Source organism: Podarcis bocagei, assembly GCF_964188305.1.
Source record: "Podarcis bocagei genome assembly, chromosome: 8".
In the NCBI taxonomy this organism is placed as follows: domain Eukaryota; kingdom Metazoa; phylum Chordata; class Lepidosauria; order Squamata; family Lacertidae; genus Podarcis; species Podarcis bocagei.
Window position 1 is genome coordinate 56,689,677 of NC_138133.1, and position 15,013 is coordinate 56,704,689.

The 15,013-nt window shown below is 40.0% G+C and overlaps 1 long non-coding RNA gene across 3 annotated transcripts in view; it reads right to left on the bottom strand.

Moving 5' to 3' along the window:
• The window catches only part of LOC308593134, a 242,246-nt gene that overhangs the window by 120,911 nt on the left and 106,322 nt on the right, over positions 1 to 15,013 (bottom strand). For all 3 annotated transcript variants that reach the window (XR_014010767.1, XR_014010768.1, XR_014010769.1), the window contains exon 3: positions 14,459 to 14,531. This is a non-coding gene — a long non-coding RNA (uncharacterized lncRNA). The remainder of the gene's footprint in view (positions 1 to 14,458; positions 14,532 to 15,013) is intronic.

Genomic DNA, 15,013 nt, shown 5'->3' on the forward strand with positions numbered 1-15,013 from the left:
GCACAATAAAATTCACGATAGTAACAATTAATTGCACATTTATTCAAAATCCAATTAAATCTCTTTAGTTTAATTCAACAAAACTGATGAACCTGATTCACTGAAATCAGCTTTTCAATGTCTGATAGTCATTTATACCTCCTGCCCGGCCTTGCTGTCCCCTCACCCTGCCCTTGGTATTCCCACCCCCAGGGGGGCTGCACCATCCACTATGGGAACCACTGGGTTAACTTATTCCACTCACCATTTCCTAACCGAAACCCACCAACACTTAATATGGGGTGGTGATGTGTCTGACTTTAGTTAGTCCTCTGTTTGAAGCACTGACAATTCTCTATTTGGCCACTTATACATTGGCCCCAAACAGGAATTGCATCACCAGAAAGGACAAAAAGAAGAAGACACAGGTTTCCATAAAACTAGCGTATGCTAATGTATAGGTATAGATGCAAATTTAGAAATAATTATTCTGATGTAAATAGGAATGCGTCATATCTCACCATCACGCAGCAAGGTGGCCTGCTCAGTCTATTGTTGATGGAAAGCTTCAAGGCACCTGCTCTCCCATATCTTTAAACCAGCCCTTCAGATAGACTGAATTGCAGGGAGTTGGACTAGGTAACTCTCATGGTCCCTTCCAACTTTGGGAGAGAAGGAAGAGGCAGAGAATTAAGGGCACAAGATTCTTTTTTTTTTTTTTTTTGCTGTTCGGAAACTGAATTTTTATACAGGGTTATTTTTTATTTTCAACAAATTTTCAGCTGTTTCTACAAATCTCATGCCTTTCAGAGGTGACAGGCTCTTGTCTCCTTCAGACTGTCGGTATATTGCACGATGGATCCAAGTGCATAATGGAAAGGTATATGTGTGCAATTAAAGTGGATTAAAGTGCTCTGCTACCCTAACACAACAATTTCCACCTTCATCCTTAGGAAAATGGCAAGGAAATGCACTGAAATGTGTGGGGTGGATAAATGATTAATGGAAAGATGTATAAACACCCTACAAGCAAATTAGAATGAATGTTCACTGTTGTATAACCTCCCCACAAACAAATCAGAAGAAAAGCTCAGTCAAGAACATGCATAGTCTAAGCTCTGTGTAAGATTTTTGCAAGAAAATCAGGATTATTTTCTGAGTAGGTCATCTGGAGGAGCCCTATATACCACAGCAAAACTCATGCAAGCCCAATTCTATATAGTGGTACCTCGGGTTAAGTACTTAATTCGTTCTGGAGGTCTGTTCTTAACCTGAAACCGCTCTTAACCTGAAGCACCACTTTAGCTAATGGGGCCTCCAGCTGCCGCCGTGCCACCAGAGCACGATTTCTGTTCTCATCCTGAAGCAAAGTTCTTAACCCGAGGTACTATTTCTGGGTTAGCGGAGTCTGTAACCTGAAGTGTATGTAACCTGAAGCGTATGTAACCCGAGGTACCACTGTACATTTAAACCTAGTTATATGAACAGACTGAGGCTAACTCTGAATAGAGATTGCAGTCACAAATGTAACGTAAATGAAATTATGAATGATAAACCCTCGCAAGAGGAAAACACCCAAGCATCTTGTGAAAGCACTGCAATGATACTGAGATGTGGTGGCCAAGGCATGCTTTTAATAATGTGTAAGTTTATTAATAGTCCGCAGACCTTCAAATTCCAAAAACAAACATTTTACTCCATACACTGAAGGGAAAAGAAAAGAAAAAATGCAAGAAAGCTAACTAGCAATATATTTTTCATAGTTAACAATTTAAATGAGATTAGGACACAGTTAAACCCCTTTCTCTGTAAATGCGGCTGATGAATATGTATAGCTTGGAACTGATTTTTCTAATATTTGTAGGTTCATATTTTAAAATAATCATAGAAATGGGGTCTTTCAGATGACCAAATAAGTCTCCGAGTTCATTTCTATCAAGCCTACATCTCCCAGAAAAATATGCTTTCCCAGCATTGCCCCATTCCCTTGATCCAGCCCTACCTCAAGTGCTTTAGGTAAGTCTCCTTTCAGTTCTCTTAATGCTTCACTCTCTCCTTTAATTTCTGAGCCATTTCCCAGAATCCCACCAATTCTATTCAGCCTGTGGATTTCCCCAACTGACTTCCCCGCAAATACAGGATTATGCTTTCACCCCAATTTCTAAATAAACACATGTTTATATGAGATATCAATCCACATTCCGATCTGTATGCTGGAGTGAATTTAGAGATGAGAGAGAGAGAGAGGGATGGAGACAGAAGGAGAGAGATGCAGAAAGGAGGGGGGAGAAGAAGGGGGGAGAAGAAGAGGCAAAGATGATTTGATCATAGGACTGTCACTTTAGAAAGGTTGTCATGGTATTCCTGGAAAGCACAAAGATGCATGTATCTACATGAGCTAAAGGGACTTAATGCAATGAATACTGTGACCTATGCCCATGCATAAAATATAAATGCCAAATTCTGGGCGCAATCCTGCACGCAGAGGTTTGTTTGGAGAAAGCAACAATTTTGGTAGTTTGGCATATTCCCTTAATCTGCTATGTTATTTACTATTACTAGGAAGAAACACACACACACACAAGTGACACATTTTCCATTCATGGTGCCGTCCTCTGAAGCAATGGCATGTCAAATAAAGTGAACCCCTTCATTCACTACTGGCGGAGAAGGTGTAGGTAAGATGGCTGTTTTGCAGACAACAAATGGGACCCATTTTCTCCTTGCTATACATGGGCCTCGCACTACCGAGAGGCTCTGCTCTGAAGGCTGAACGAACATGGAAGCAGATTATGTGTTACAGGGACATCCTCTTCTCTCTCTCTCTCTCTCTCTCTCTCTCTCTCTCTCTCTCTCACACACACACACACACACAGCATACTATTAGTGGAGATCAAGGTGATCTGCCATGCTCAGAACTCCAGGAATGTGAAGAAAAGCAGAAACATTTTCTTTTGCCGTTTAGATTTTTCAGGAGAACGGAAATGTAGTTCAATAAGGCAAAATGATCCAATGACAGCACATTATGCTGTGTGCAAACATGACATATTTAATTAATATCACACTCTCCTTTTATAAGTCACCTAAGATTTGAGATTGGATAATTACCTTTGTACAATGTACAGCTGCTAAATTTCTCAGGTAAATGGTACCCTATGCACATCACAAACAACTGCATTTATACTAGAATATTTGTAAATGTCAGGCCACGGAAGAGATTTTTTTTTTTTTAAAAAAAACAACCTAGTGTGTGTGTGTACACATCAAGTTGTTTGTTATTTTGTGGGATTTTTTTTTAAGAACGCATTTTGAATTCTTACAGATAAAGCAAGCCCTCGGTGCCTCACACCTATGCAGTAATCAAACACGATTAAAGGCAGAACAAACAACCAAAACCAGCATTAAATAGATCACAGATTTGCTTGTGGGTCTGTAACAGATGCTTTGTTTATCCAGTTGCAAGTCTGTCAAAAAGAATCATTCCTGTGATGCTGCTTATCACGCTTTTAATTCTGCTCAGGCATAATGGTTTGCCTTGAAAAAGCAATTTTTTTGGCCCCATTCTATCTCACTGCCCAGCATTTCAAAGCAGCAGAATCTCTCTCTCTCTCTCTCTCTCTCTCTCTCTCTCTCTCTCTCTCTATGTGTGTTTAAATGCCCTTTTAATCAGATTACCCTTGGCGAATGTCCCAAACTCAGGCTGAAGTGCAGTGCTTGTGGTTTCTCAGCAGCTTACACTAAGCCTGCACCATGGAAATAATCTACTTTTAAAACCCAGGAAACAAATCAACTGCACTAAGGACATAAGTCACTGTCATTAGGGAATGATTAGGCTAAACATTTTTATACACTCTGTAGCCCAGTTCCGTGTAGCGCATGATCTGGGTACAGATAGAAGAAAAAGACAGCGGTCAATGGATTTTCGTTGACTTGTTTGACTCTTTCATACCGAAGAAGAACTTTGATCTTCGCACAAATTCATTCTAGTTTCCCTATGAATTTGAGCATAATACACACAAACACAACAGGCTTTATTTTAATATACTTTTTTTTCATAAACAAACCAGACTTTAAGCCTCTTGTCTTGCCCTTAAGGTATGGGAGCTTATGGAGAGGAGGCAGCCTTTTGTAAAGCACCAAGTATATTTCAGGCTAATAATAATAATAAGAGTTATTACTATCAACATCAACATTCTAATTTTGTTTGGCTAGGCATTAACCTACCACAAAAGCCCTGTCAATGGATATTCACTTATTGTTTTATTCAAACCCCTACTTTCTTTAGTTCATTATTTAGGAAATGTTCTGTTTCACCTATTTTCCATTATATTTCAGCTTCTGTTATGTCAATTCCTGCCTGACCCCAGTGATGAAAATATTTACGTAGAAATTCTTTTTCTCCCATTTCCCTTAATTTTTCTGAAGGCAATGAAAGGGGGGAAAGAAATGTTTGATGTGACTGTCTAATCGAATGATGTGGCATGTGAGGCAAGCTTGCTAATTTGGAGCCCACACATCCCAAGGAAGAAACAATCGAGATGGCAAGGGGTAATGAATGATGAGGAGCCTTATTTTCCTCCACACGACTGACTGCAGATCTGACGCAGATGAGGTGTTCAACTGGGTCAGAGAACCAGCCTGGTTGGTCTACTATTGAGTTTCGGTTTGGACATTCTGCAGAGGGGATCATTTCTAATTTATGAAACATGTCGTTAATCCTCCGTTTGTCAGAACCTTCTTGACAAGAATGCAACCTGACAGTTGAAATATTAATATTTATTAAATACCCTTTTCTTTTGGACACTGCAGGAGAATTGCGTATCAGTGGCAAACATCATCTAAGTCCTTCCCAGCCAATGAAGGAAGGAAGGAAAAGGAAGAATCACAAGGCTAGTCAACTCAGTGGAAAAAAGTACAAGGGAAGGAGCAATCAATTACTTAGCGTAATCCTTGAGAAAGGCTTCGTACTATGTGTGTATAAAATACTCCTCTTTCAAAGCATATGTTTTTGCACTCTTTCTATCCCTCCCACTCCTCCCCCCCCCTCCGGTCTTCTTTCCAAGCTCATAAATAATGCATAGGCTGATAAATATGCAATTTCAAAAAGTGCAGACACCGCAGCACATCAAAAAAAAAAAAAGGGGGGGGGAAGGTTTGTGCTTTTCACACACAAGACCTGAACTGCACTTAACGGATGACACATTTTCCAGAATAAAAAAAAACAAACCCTGCCCTTTAATATCTATCTATCTATCTATCTATCTATCTATCTATCTATCTACAGTGGTGCCCCGCAAGATGAATGTCTCGCAAGACGGAAAACCCGCTAGACGAAAGGGTTTTCCGTTTTTAAGCTGCTTCGCAAGACGATTTTCCCTATGGGCTTGCTTCGCAAGACGAAAACGTCTTGCGAGTGTTTCGATTTTTCCCCGCTCCCCCCCTTTTTCTAAGCCGCTAAGCCGCTAATAGGCTTTTAGCCGCTAATCCGCTAAGCCTTTAATAGCCGCTAAGCCTTTAATAGCCGCTAAACCGCTAATAGCGCTAAGCCGCTAATAGGGTTGCTTCGCAAGACGAAAAAACCGCTAGACGAAGAGACTCACGTAACGGATTAATTTAGTCTTGCAAGGCACCACTTTATCTATCTATCTATACACACATGCCAGTGCTAGGGTCTTTTGAGTGTTACTGGCCTGGTTTCTTGTCTGAAATATTGTGAATTACATGTGCAAGAATGTAATGCAAAAACAATTTTCTTTTCTTTTTTAAACAAATCACATTTAAATCTAATCTAGATTATCAATTCATTGGAAAAAAAATTACAAATTTGCATTTGACTGCAAGTATACTATGTACTGTACACCATTCAGCAGATAAAGACCCACAAAGGCCTCCTTTTACTAGGCTCTCTCTCTCTTGCTTTCTTGCTCTCTCTCTCTCTCTCGCACACCCACTCACCCACCCACCCACATCCACCCCTTTAGTAATAACCATAATTAAATCACCCTTGGAAATTATTTCAGGAAGTGCTTTAACAGTATATGGTTTTGCTTGCTGCTCTCAAGCAGGTAAAAGCCACCCAAATACCATCTCTCTCTCTCTCTCTCTCTCTCTCTCTCTCTCTCTCTCTCTCTATATATATATATATATATATATATATATATAGTTCCATTTTGTAGACTAATTGCTTGAATACAGCACTGAAACAAAATGGTGGATTCTCTTTTCCACCCTAACTCAGCTCAGTGCTGACACAACAGAGGAGAGCAACCTGGAAGCATGAAAATGGCGCTCTAAGAACACTGGACATAAAATCAGCATAACACAAAAAGGCAATATATTTTTTTAAAAAAATTCATGCATACAAGTGCACTGAACAATAAGAATTCACTGCACAGGTTTCGTGTTGATTTTGCTACTTCAGTTTTGCAACAGTTCAAACATAAAAACGGTTTCCTTCTGTGAAGGGTGACCTTTTGGATGAATACTTAAATTGAAAACACCCTGGGTAAGAAATAGACCACAGCATTTAATTTGGGCTGGCTAGTTGGATGCCTATATATGTACTGTACAATAATTTCAAATTTAATTAAATCACACTGCTGACGCCAGTGATCTCGACACTGTAAGGATGATTAATTGCATGCTTAAATGAAATATAAAGCTGCCTTTAAAAAGTAACATCAGTGCAGAACCCCGAGAAAGGCAGTCTCTGATAGATTTACGAACAAGTGCCTGGTTGTGTCTCCTGTCACTGTTAGGAAATGGGCCCTGCATAGGAATAGAAGAGCTGCGCCAAAAAGATAGGCTTTGATGTGGGATCCTTACTGCAAGGCGATTTTGAGTGAGCAGCCCTCCCCACACCTTCCCAGACATACATCTCCTGATATGACTTCCTATCTTGCCGGAGAGTTTTCACAATTTGCATTGTCATCGTACGGAATGGCCCACACTCGGTATACAAACAAGATCTGACACACTGTAATACTGGGACTCTCCTGTCACAGCAAAGCAGCTGGACTGTTATATATACCACTTTGCTTCCATTGTATTTCAATTCAGAGCAGCAGCAGCACAAAGGGCCTGACAGAGCTAACCACGGATTGTCACCTTGATTTGTCCAGTCTAGCCGATATGCAGAGGGGAGGGAATTAGATTCTCCTGCTTATGAAGACAGCAGAGAAACAAATAAGCTTACGTACGACGTTTCCAAAATTATGCTATCTGAGAATCGGGAAGCAGCTCTGTGGGTGCTACGTGGCTCGACAGGGGGAAGAAAGGCTCTGTGAACCTATTCCAAAAGACAACTCTATAGCAATATATATTAACTAACTCTGCGGGACAGAAGGAAGAACCATCTGTACCAGGCTTAGCACTGATTCTTGGTGAATATAATGGTGCATTTGATGACAGCTTCCCATCCTACATGCAGTGCTTTTTTTCTAAAAAAAAGAAATGTTGAGGGGTACTCTCATTTTCCTACTCATATTGAAATACTGCCCCTCAATGAGGCCAAACTTAGATTCACAAGATGTTTAGGGGTATGTGCACCCCCAGAAAAAAGCACCGCCTACATGTAAATTATTTGGGGCACAGACCCTGGCCACAATCCAGAGAACATTTGGAGCAGCTCAAGGTTTCAAATGTGTTATTCAAAGCTCTGATGCTGAGCATTTAGGGCACAAGCTTGTTCTCATGCAAGTGGGTGTATATTAGGGTTGCCGGGCACAAAAAGGTTTTAAGCTTTTTTTTGGGGGGGGGGGTGTCCTCTGGCCAAGTGCACGGTTGGCCCTGTCAGCTGCGGCAGACCTGGCAACCTTTTTTGAGGTTCCCTCTCCCGTGCTTCATCCAGGCTTTCAAAGCTGGAAATGCTAAACATACGTTTAGTGGTGCATTCGCAATGTAGGAGCACTGTCTGTGCACCGCCCAAGTTCTCAATGCAAGGATTTGTTTATTTTTACTACACAGTACTTTTGTGCGCACGCTCATGGAACTGATCCCGAGGACCAATCCATGTACAGAATCCCATATCTGTTCTCAAAATGCCTCTGCCAGATTGGGGCAGTGGGGTTTTCACAAGATACATATGCAGGCAAACTACTATGCTAAGTGCATCTACAAAAGGACCCACATGTGCACCAGCATGTAAAATGGTATTCATAGCACATTTAAAACGTTTACCCACAAATTATTATTTTTAAAATGTAAAATACAACTGTTAATCTACAATACTTCCAAGGAATTAAAAAATAAAATAAAGGAAAACATAAAAGTTCCATCAAGTGCTGCAAATAACTTTGTGTGTGTGTGTGTGTGTGTGTGTGTGTGTGTGAGAGAGAGAGAGAGAGAGAGAGAGAGAGAGAGAGAGAGAGAGAGAGAGAGAATGGGATTTTCCAAATCTATGATTTTGTAAACAAGATGGTTTTTGATGGTACAGGATTTTAAAATCGCCATTTGCCTGCGCTGCATCTGCTTCTTTTGTAACGGCAACTGATGTCTACCCTCATGCAATTTTGTGACATCTGAAAGAAAATTTTGGGAATTATTCCATGACCATTCACACTAGTCAAGGCCACTGGAAAAAAATAGGATTACACCAGAGTAGGCAATTATTGAACTGCCACAATTTGAGCGCCTGAAATCTGACTTCTGCTGCTTATCAGCTGAAGCAAATTCTTAGAATAAATAAGCAGTATACAAAAACAAGGAAAAACAATTATTTTTTGAAAGGCTATTCTACAAATATTTGTTCAGCTTATTTTTGTTTTGCTGGGTTTTTTTTAAAAAAAATAAACAGTCCAGTTTATTTAAGTCCAGGCTTTATTTAAGTATATTAAATAAATAAAAATAAAAAACCCTAACATATAGCTTTCCCCTAGAATGTACAAAAGCCTTGTCTCTAAAGAAAATACTTTCAGAAATGCCACCTTTATTCATCTCTTTATTTATGAGGTCAGGCTTTATCAGAAGATGCACTGTTACACATTACAATAATCTGTTCATTTCTGAGCATGCAGTATTTTAAACAGGCATGGAAGGCTAAGCGTATGTAATGTTTGTCAGGTCCCAGCATTGAATTGTAAATCGAGTGATCTCGCAGTTGTATGTGTGTTTGGTTCCTCCATTTTCTAGTTCTATCAGTAGCGGTTAAACATATACCAAAATGCAACATGCTGCTCTTATGTGTCTGAACCATACGTGATGAGCTACAGCAGGAAAAAAATACAAAATAAAAGCTTACCCATATATGGTAATGCTAACATGTATCCATCCATTCATGGTACAGGTTTCAGCCCAAACGATATCCCTTCACTGTCATCTATCATCTATCTATCTATCTATCTATCTATCTATCTATCTATCTATCTATCTATCTATCTATCTATCTATCATCTATCTATCTATCTATCTATCTATCTATCTATCATCTATCTATCTATCATGATCATGCAAAAAAGAAGAAGAAAAGAAGACCCACATTATCTATATAGCAAAATTGTTTAGGGAAACCTAGAAGCACAAAAAGAACCATTTATTGTCCAAGGAGAAAATTGTACAGATTTGTCTTTCCACAGAATTCTAGGCAGCCAACCATAATAGCTCTTTGACAGTTCACCTGACTGCAGCGGGAATGGTGTGTGTGTGGGTGTGTGTGATGCTTATGGTGGGTGACAGAAAGGGGCCATTTGAAGTGCCATTATGCAGTTTACATAAGATGATTTCAGCAGATTTCATCTTTATCCAGTTATACTATCTACATTTGGGAAGATTTATCTAATTGTGCACGGCTCATTAAAAAATAAAATAAAAGTTGCGTTCTTTTCAGAAGATGGTCGCATTCTGTGTTTAAAGAAAGGATTTTCTCCTTGACTTTGGCATCCTGTTTCCCAATAAGAGAAAAAAAACAAACAGGGTTGCCCATGATGGTCCTTATTTGAAGAGGCTGGGCTGTTTGTTTTACAGATGCAGCTATAACTGTGTCCATTTACATAATGGTTGGGACAAGCACATTTTAGCTTCTTGTGAAAAAAAGAAGAATGTACTGAAACATGCTTTCGATTTAAATCAGTTTCAACCTCGAATGGGATAAAGAGGTTCTATTTAAATTCCACAACAGAAGCTCAGGCCCTGACCAGTCCTGTTCGTCTAATTGTTTCAGGTGAAGCCTGTGGGACACCAGATAAAAGTAATAACTTCTCAAATCATTTAGGGTTTGCAAGGCCAGATTATTAATCCTTTAATAGTCTAAATGACTTCAGAATAACTTTGGAGACACCCATCCCTGACAGCATTGGCACAATATGATTATGGAAACAGTTAATCTTAGAAGGCTGATAGGCTAAATCTGTTAGTATTGTTTCCAAATTGGGGGGGAGGGTGGAATAAAAATTGCAATAAAACATGAGTGAGTGATGGTGTTTGGAAGGGGGAAAGTTTTGTACTCCAAATAATCTACAAAGCACAATGGTTTGGGAGTTTTGTACAGCCTTATCCTATAACTACGGATGGAGCATATATTTTATGTACAAGGTATCTATATATTCATATCTTACCCCAGCCTCTATTGTTAATGTGTTTGCCAGAGTGTGGAAAGCAGGATAGGAAAAGCTAGGCACGAGGTGCATAGAGATGAACAGAAATCACTTCACATTACAGATAAGTATGACAAGCTCTATTTTTATATATATATATACCAAGATAAAGTTTCATAAAACAGAATGGCACGATATCTGAGTAAGTTTGAATCTCTTCCCAGTGATGACATGAAAATAGATGCTTATTAATCCTGTGTTTTGTAAATAATTATCCACAGCTTTATGGAAACCATCACATAAATCAGATTTTTTTTTCTTTTTTCTTGAGCGTATTTCTATTTGAAAGACAGTTTTCCTATTACATGATTTAGGTGGGTCGAGGATTCAAAACATACTAATGATGCAAGACTGCAAGCTTTACAGATGCTGTGTAGTCTTTTCAAAATAACATCTTGGACAAGATAAAACAGAGCGGCTGCATTCCATGGGTAGTATATTATAATGGTCTAGTTCCCACCAACAGATAAATAGTTAATATATGTATTCAATATTTAACGTGTTATTTAAAGCAAATCTTTCACCATTTCTGTGCCTGAGAACTATTTTTGTACAAACACTTCTTGCAGAATGCATAGTATAGGTGAGATGTATTTGGCTCCCCAACCGCACCAATTACAGGATTGAAAACAAACACATTAAATTATATTTGCAAAAAGTCTTGCCCCAGGGAGAAGTATATTCATCAAACCCACTTATTTGCCTTTAACCAATATAATTTTCTTCATAAATGTGTTGAAAAATTACTCTTGGATCTATTAGTGCTACAGTCCTAGGCAAGTCTACACAGAAGTAAGTCCCATTACATTCAGTGGGGCTTCTTAGGTAAGTGTGTACAGGAGAGGGTCATGGGGTATGTAGCAAATAGCATTCCAAGAGGCTCCCCGCTAAAATATCATAGTCCCTGAAACACTGATTGAGAGCACAGCATCCCTCTACTCCCACAATACCTATGTCTTTGAAGGAGAAGAAAGAATACTAAGCGCTACTGTACAGTGGTTAAGTACTCGGGTTAAGTACTTAATTCGTTCTGGAGGTCCGTTCTTAACCTGAAACTGTTGTTAACCTGAAGCACCACTTTAGCTAATGGGGGCCCCTGCTGCTGCGCCGCCGGAGCACGATTTCTGTTCTCATCCTGAAGCAAAGTTCTTAACCCGAGGTACTATTTCTGGGTTAGCAGAGTCTGTAACCTGAAGCATATGTAACCTGAAGCGTATGTAACCCGAGGTACCACTGTACTTAAGAGCACTTGAGGCTGCCCTATATGGAGCTAGTGTTAGAATTCCTGCTCCGTGATTGCAGTCATGGGATTTTTGTCTATCACATGACGGTGTGTGTTTTGACTCCACAGAGTGGGAAGTGACGAAGACGGGATGTTTGTGTTACTGTGTTCTGTGAAGTGGGACTATTGTTCTTTGTTCTTTTTCTCTTTGCTGTCTGATGCTAGAGAGAGAAGGAGCCATGTTGCAGTGCTCCGTATATGTTTATATGTAAATAAAGTAGATTAGCCAAAATGCTGAGTTGCTGAGGTCTGTTACGCAACTGTGCAAACTCTGCAGATCCCTAAGTGTGCCGGTGTCGGTTGGTATCGGCACACACAGAGTTTGCTGTGATGTTCGGGCTGAAGAAAGCTTATGAAGCTCCCGAATGATCGACCAGGACAGAGAGAACATGCTAGTTGGGCATGTGTCTCTACCAGGGTCCTACTCGAGTGTAGGCTGAACTCCTGATAGCTAGACCATACATCAGGGGTGTAGCTAGCTGCTCCGGCACCCGGAGTGGTGAGGACAGGGCGAGTCGCCCACGGGGGTGGGCCGATCTGCGCATGCAGGCACCTTAGCAATCCGCCCAGGGAGGCAACATGGTGATCTGCCCATGGGAGCGCTGCGGTGAGCTGCCCACAGAGTCAGCCTGGTGGATGCAAGCCCCACACTGCCATTTCAGGCAGCGCGGGGCCCCGAGCCACCACATCACTCCCTGGAGAGATGCGTGGCTTGGGGGTGCTGCAGGCCAGGCCCCACAGTAAGTGCCGCCCCCCACGGTGTGCCATTTTGTCACTCCCTCAGGGACGACACCCGGGGCAGACTGCACCCCCCCCCGCACCCTCCTTTCTACGCCCCTGCCATTCCTTTCCCAAAACTCCTCTTCCCTTCAAAGACCCTTCTTCCTTCCTTCCTGATCTAAGGACTGAGGCACTGATGTTTATTTATTTTGCTAGTGCCTTTGCCACACAAATGCCTATCCGTTTCAAAGTTAATAAATTGAAACCATTTTAATCTCCCTTTTCTTCAGCATCCCTTCATATTTTCATGTGTATATTCAAATTCAATAAACACAGCAGATAAGTATTTAGTTAAACATGGGCATTTACTAGGAGAAGATAAGTCTGTTGCTGGCTAGCTTTTGAAATTCCCAAGCACTTTAGCACTGGCTGTGATCCAGAGGTTTATACATGTACTATTGAAATATGTGTGCATCAAAAGTTATTCTGTGAATTTCCTGTTCAATAACTCCCACTAAAACCCCAAACTGTTAAGAGGGACGATATCCAAAAAAACTGCACATAAAATACAGTTCTTTTCTTTGCAGTGGAGCTCCCACTGAATCTCCAAATTGCATCTGAAACATGGAGGAGGGTTTTTTAATAAGCTGTTTGTGGGGGCCATAGTGAGTTATGATCCTCAGATGAAGGGCAATATAGAAACTTAATAAAATAATAATAATAATAATAATAATAATAATAATAATAATAATAATAATAATAATAATAATTCGTCACCTATCAATTGATTGGAGATCGTATTATCAAGATCATCCCCAGCATGAAGGGGCATGATGCTGTTTGCTTCAGAAGCAAATTCAAGAGCAGCAATTATTTTTCAGCTGCTAACAGCATTTTTTAAAAAATGTTTTGCTTCTGGTACAACAATACTGTATATCTATACTTATCTCTCCCTCCATCCCTCAAACACATATACTCTTTCTCACTTATCTGGACCTAAACTTTCCTTTGCCTGAGGTTGAGTGGCTGGAATCTTACCTTTGCTTGAGTTGACCTTTGCTTCCTGGGTTTTGAATTGGTATTAGTGGTATGTGGCCAAGTGTGGCTGGATGCTGTGCCTACCAGGTACACACACACACACACACACACACACACACACACACACACACACCTGACTTGGGCTAGAATCCTGTCCCCTAGGTGGGACCACTGTCTTTGACAGAACAGGCTAAAAATATTGCGATTTTACAGACAAAAAGTACATCTGAAAGACTGGTGCTTGGAATTCTAGACAAAGGGCTTTGTGCATGAATGCAGCTAATAGAGGACATCCCTTTACGAAGCCAGGAAGATAACTTGGAGGAAGCAGCCTGTACTCTGCAAAACACTAGGAGAATCTGCAGCAGTCATTTTGAAAAGGACAAATTCATCCCTCATGTCTCTGCAAGAACAGCACAAAATACAGCCCAGTCTACTAACTTTTAAATTAGTCTGCAGCAAACAGATTTACCCTTTTAGAAAATAGGCAGCTGATGCAGAAAGAGATTTGTTCAGCTCACCCCACAGTGAGTTGAAAATAAGAGTGTCAGCAAACAAACTGGGTGCCATACCCAGATTGTGCAAGATCTCTACAATTCTGTGATACTATGTGACCACACCAGTAGAGAGCCAATCTTAAATAATTTCAAAATAATGTAAGGGGGTGGTGGAGGAATTATCATGGCTGTTGCACCAAATTTTAAGCTCTCTAAACTTGTTTCTAACACCTCCCCCCAAACTTCTCTCCCTTTTTGCCCCCTGTCCCCTAAAATTTGAAAACAAAAGTCTGCAAATAAAAACTTCCATCCTAATCCTAAATTTAACAAATAGTGACGCATTGTTTACATACCATATCCTTGAGAACGCTCAGCACATTCTGGTGATTTTCCAGCAAAATGGTTCTGTGCCTATTCTCCTGTTATCTGTAGAGAAATAGATAAACAGAAACAGGTAAATCTAGGAGATATGTGTACCTTATAAAAAGAAATCAAAATTCATTGCCTTGGATACTAAGATTTTTAAAAAGTTCATGGAAAGAATATCAACCATCTCCTTTTCCCTCCTGCTGTCATTTGCAACTCCCTAAAAAGTAACCTAGTTTAATTTCCAATCCCATATGTTGGAATTTTAAACTCTATTCCAGATCTGCAATACTCATTTTGTTTTCCATATTTTGTGACTTACCTACTCAGCGCTTATCTCACATATTTTATTAAAATTTCTTTTTTTTTTATTCCCAGCTTTCTAACAAATGCACAAGGTGGTGTATGCTTTTCATAAACCATTTTGAGGGTGGGTGTTTTTTGTTTTTCTACAGTCTAGTGGTATAATAATTTTAGGGGATGGGAATTAAATAAATAAATAAATATGTGCAATGTTAAAGCAGCAAAGCATAATGAAGAAC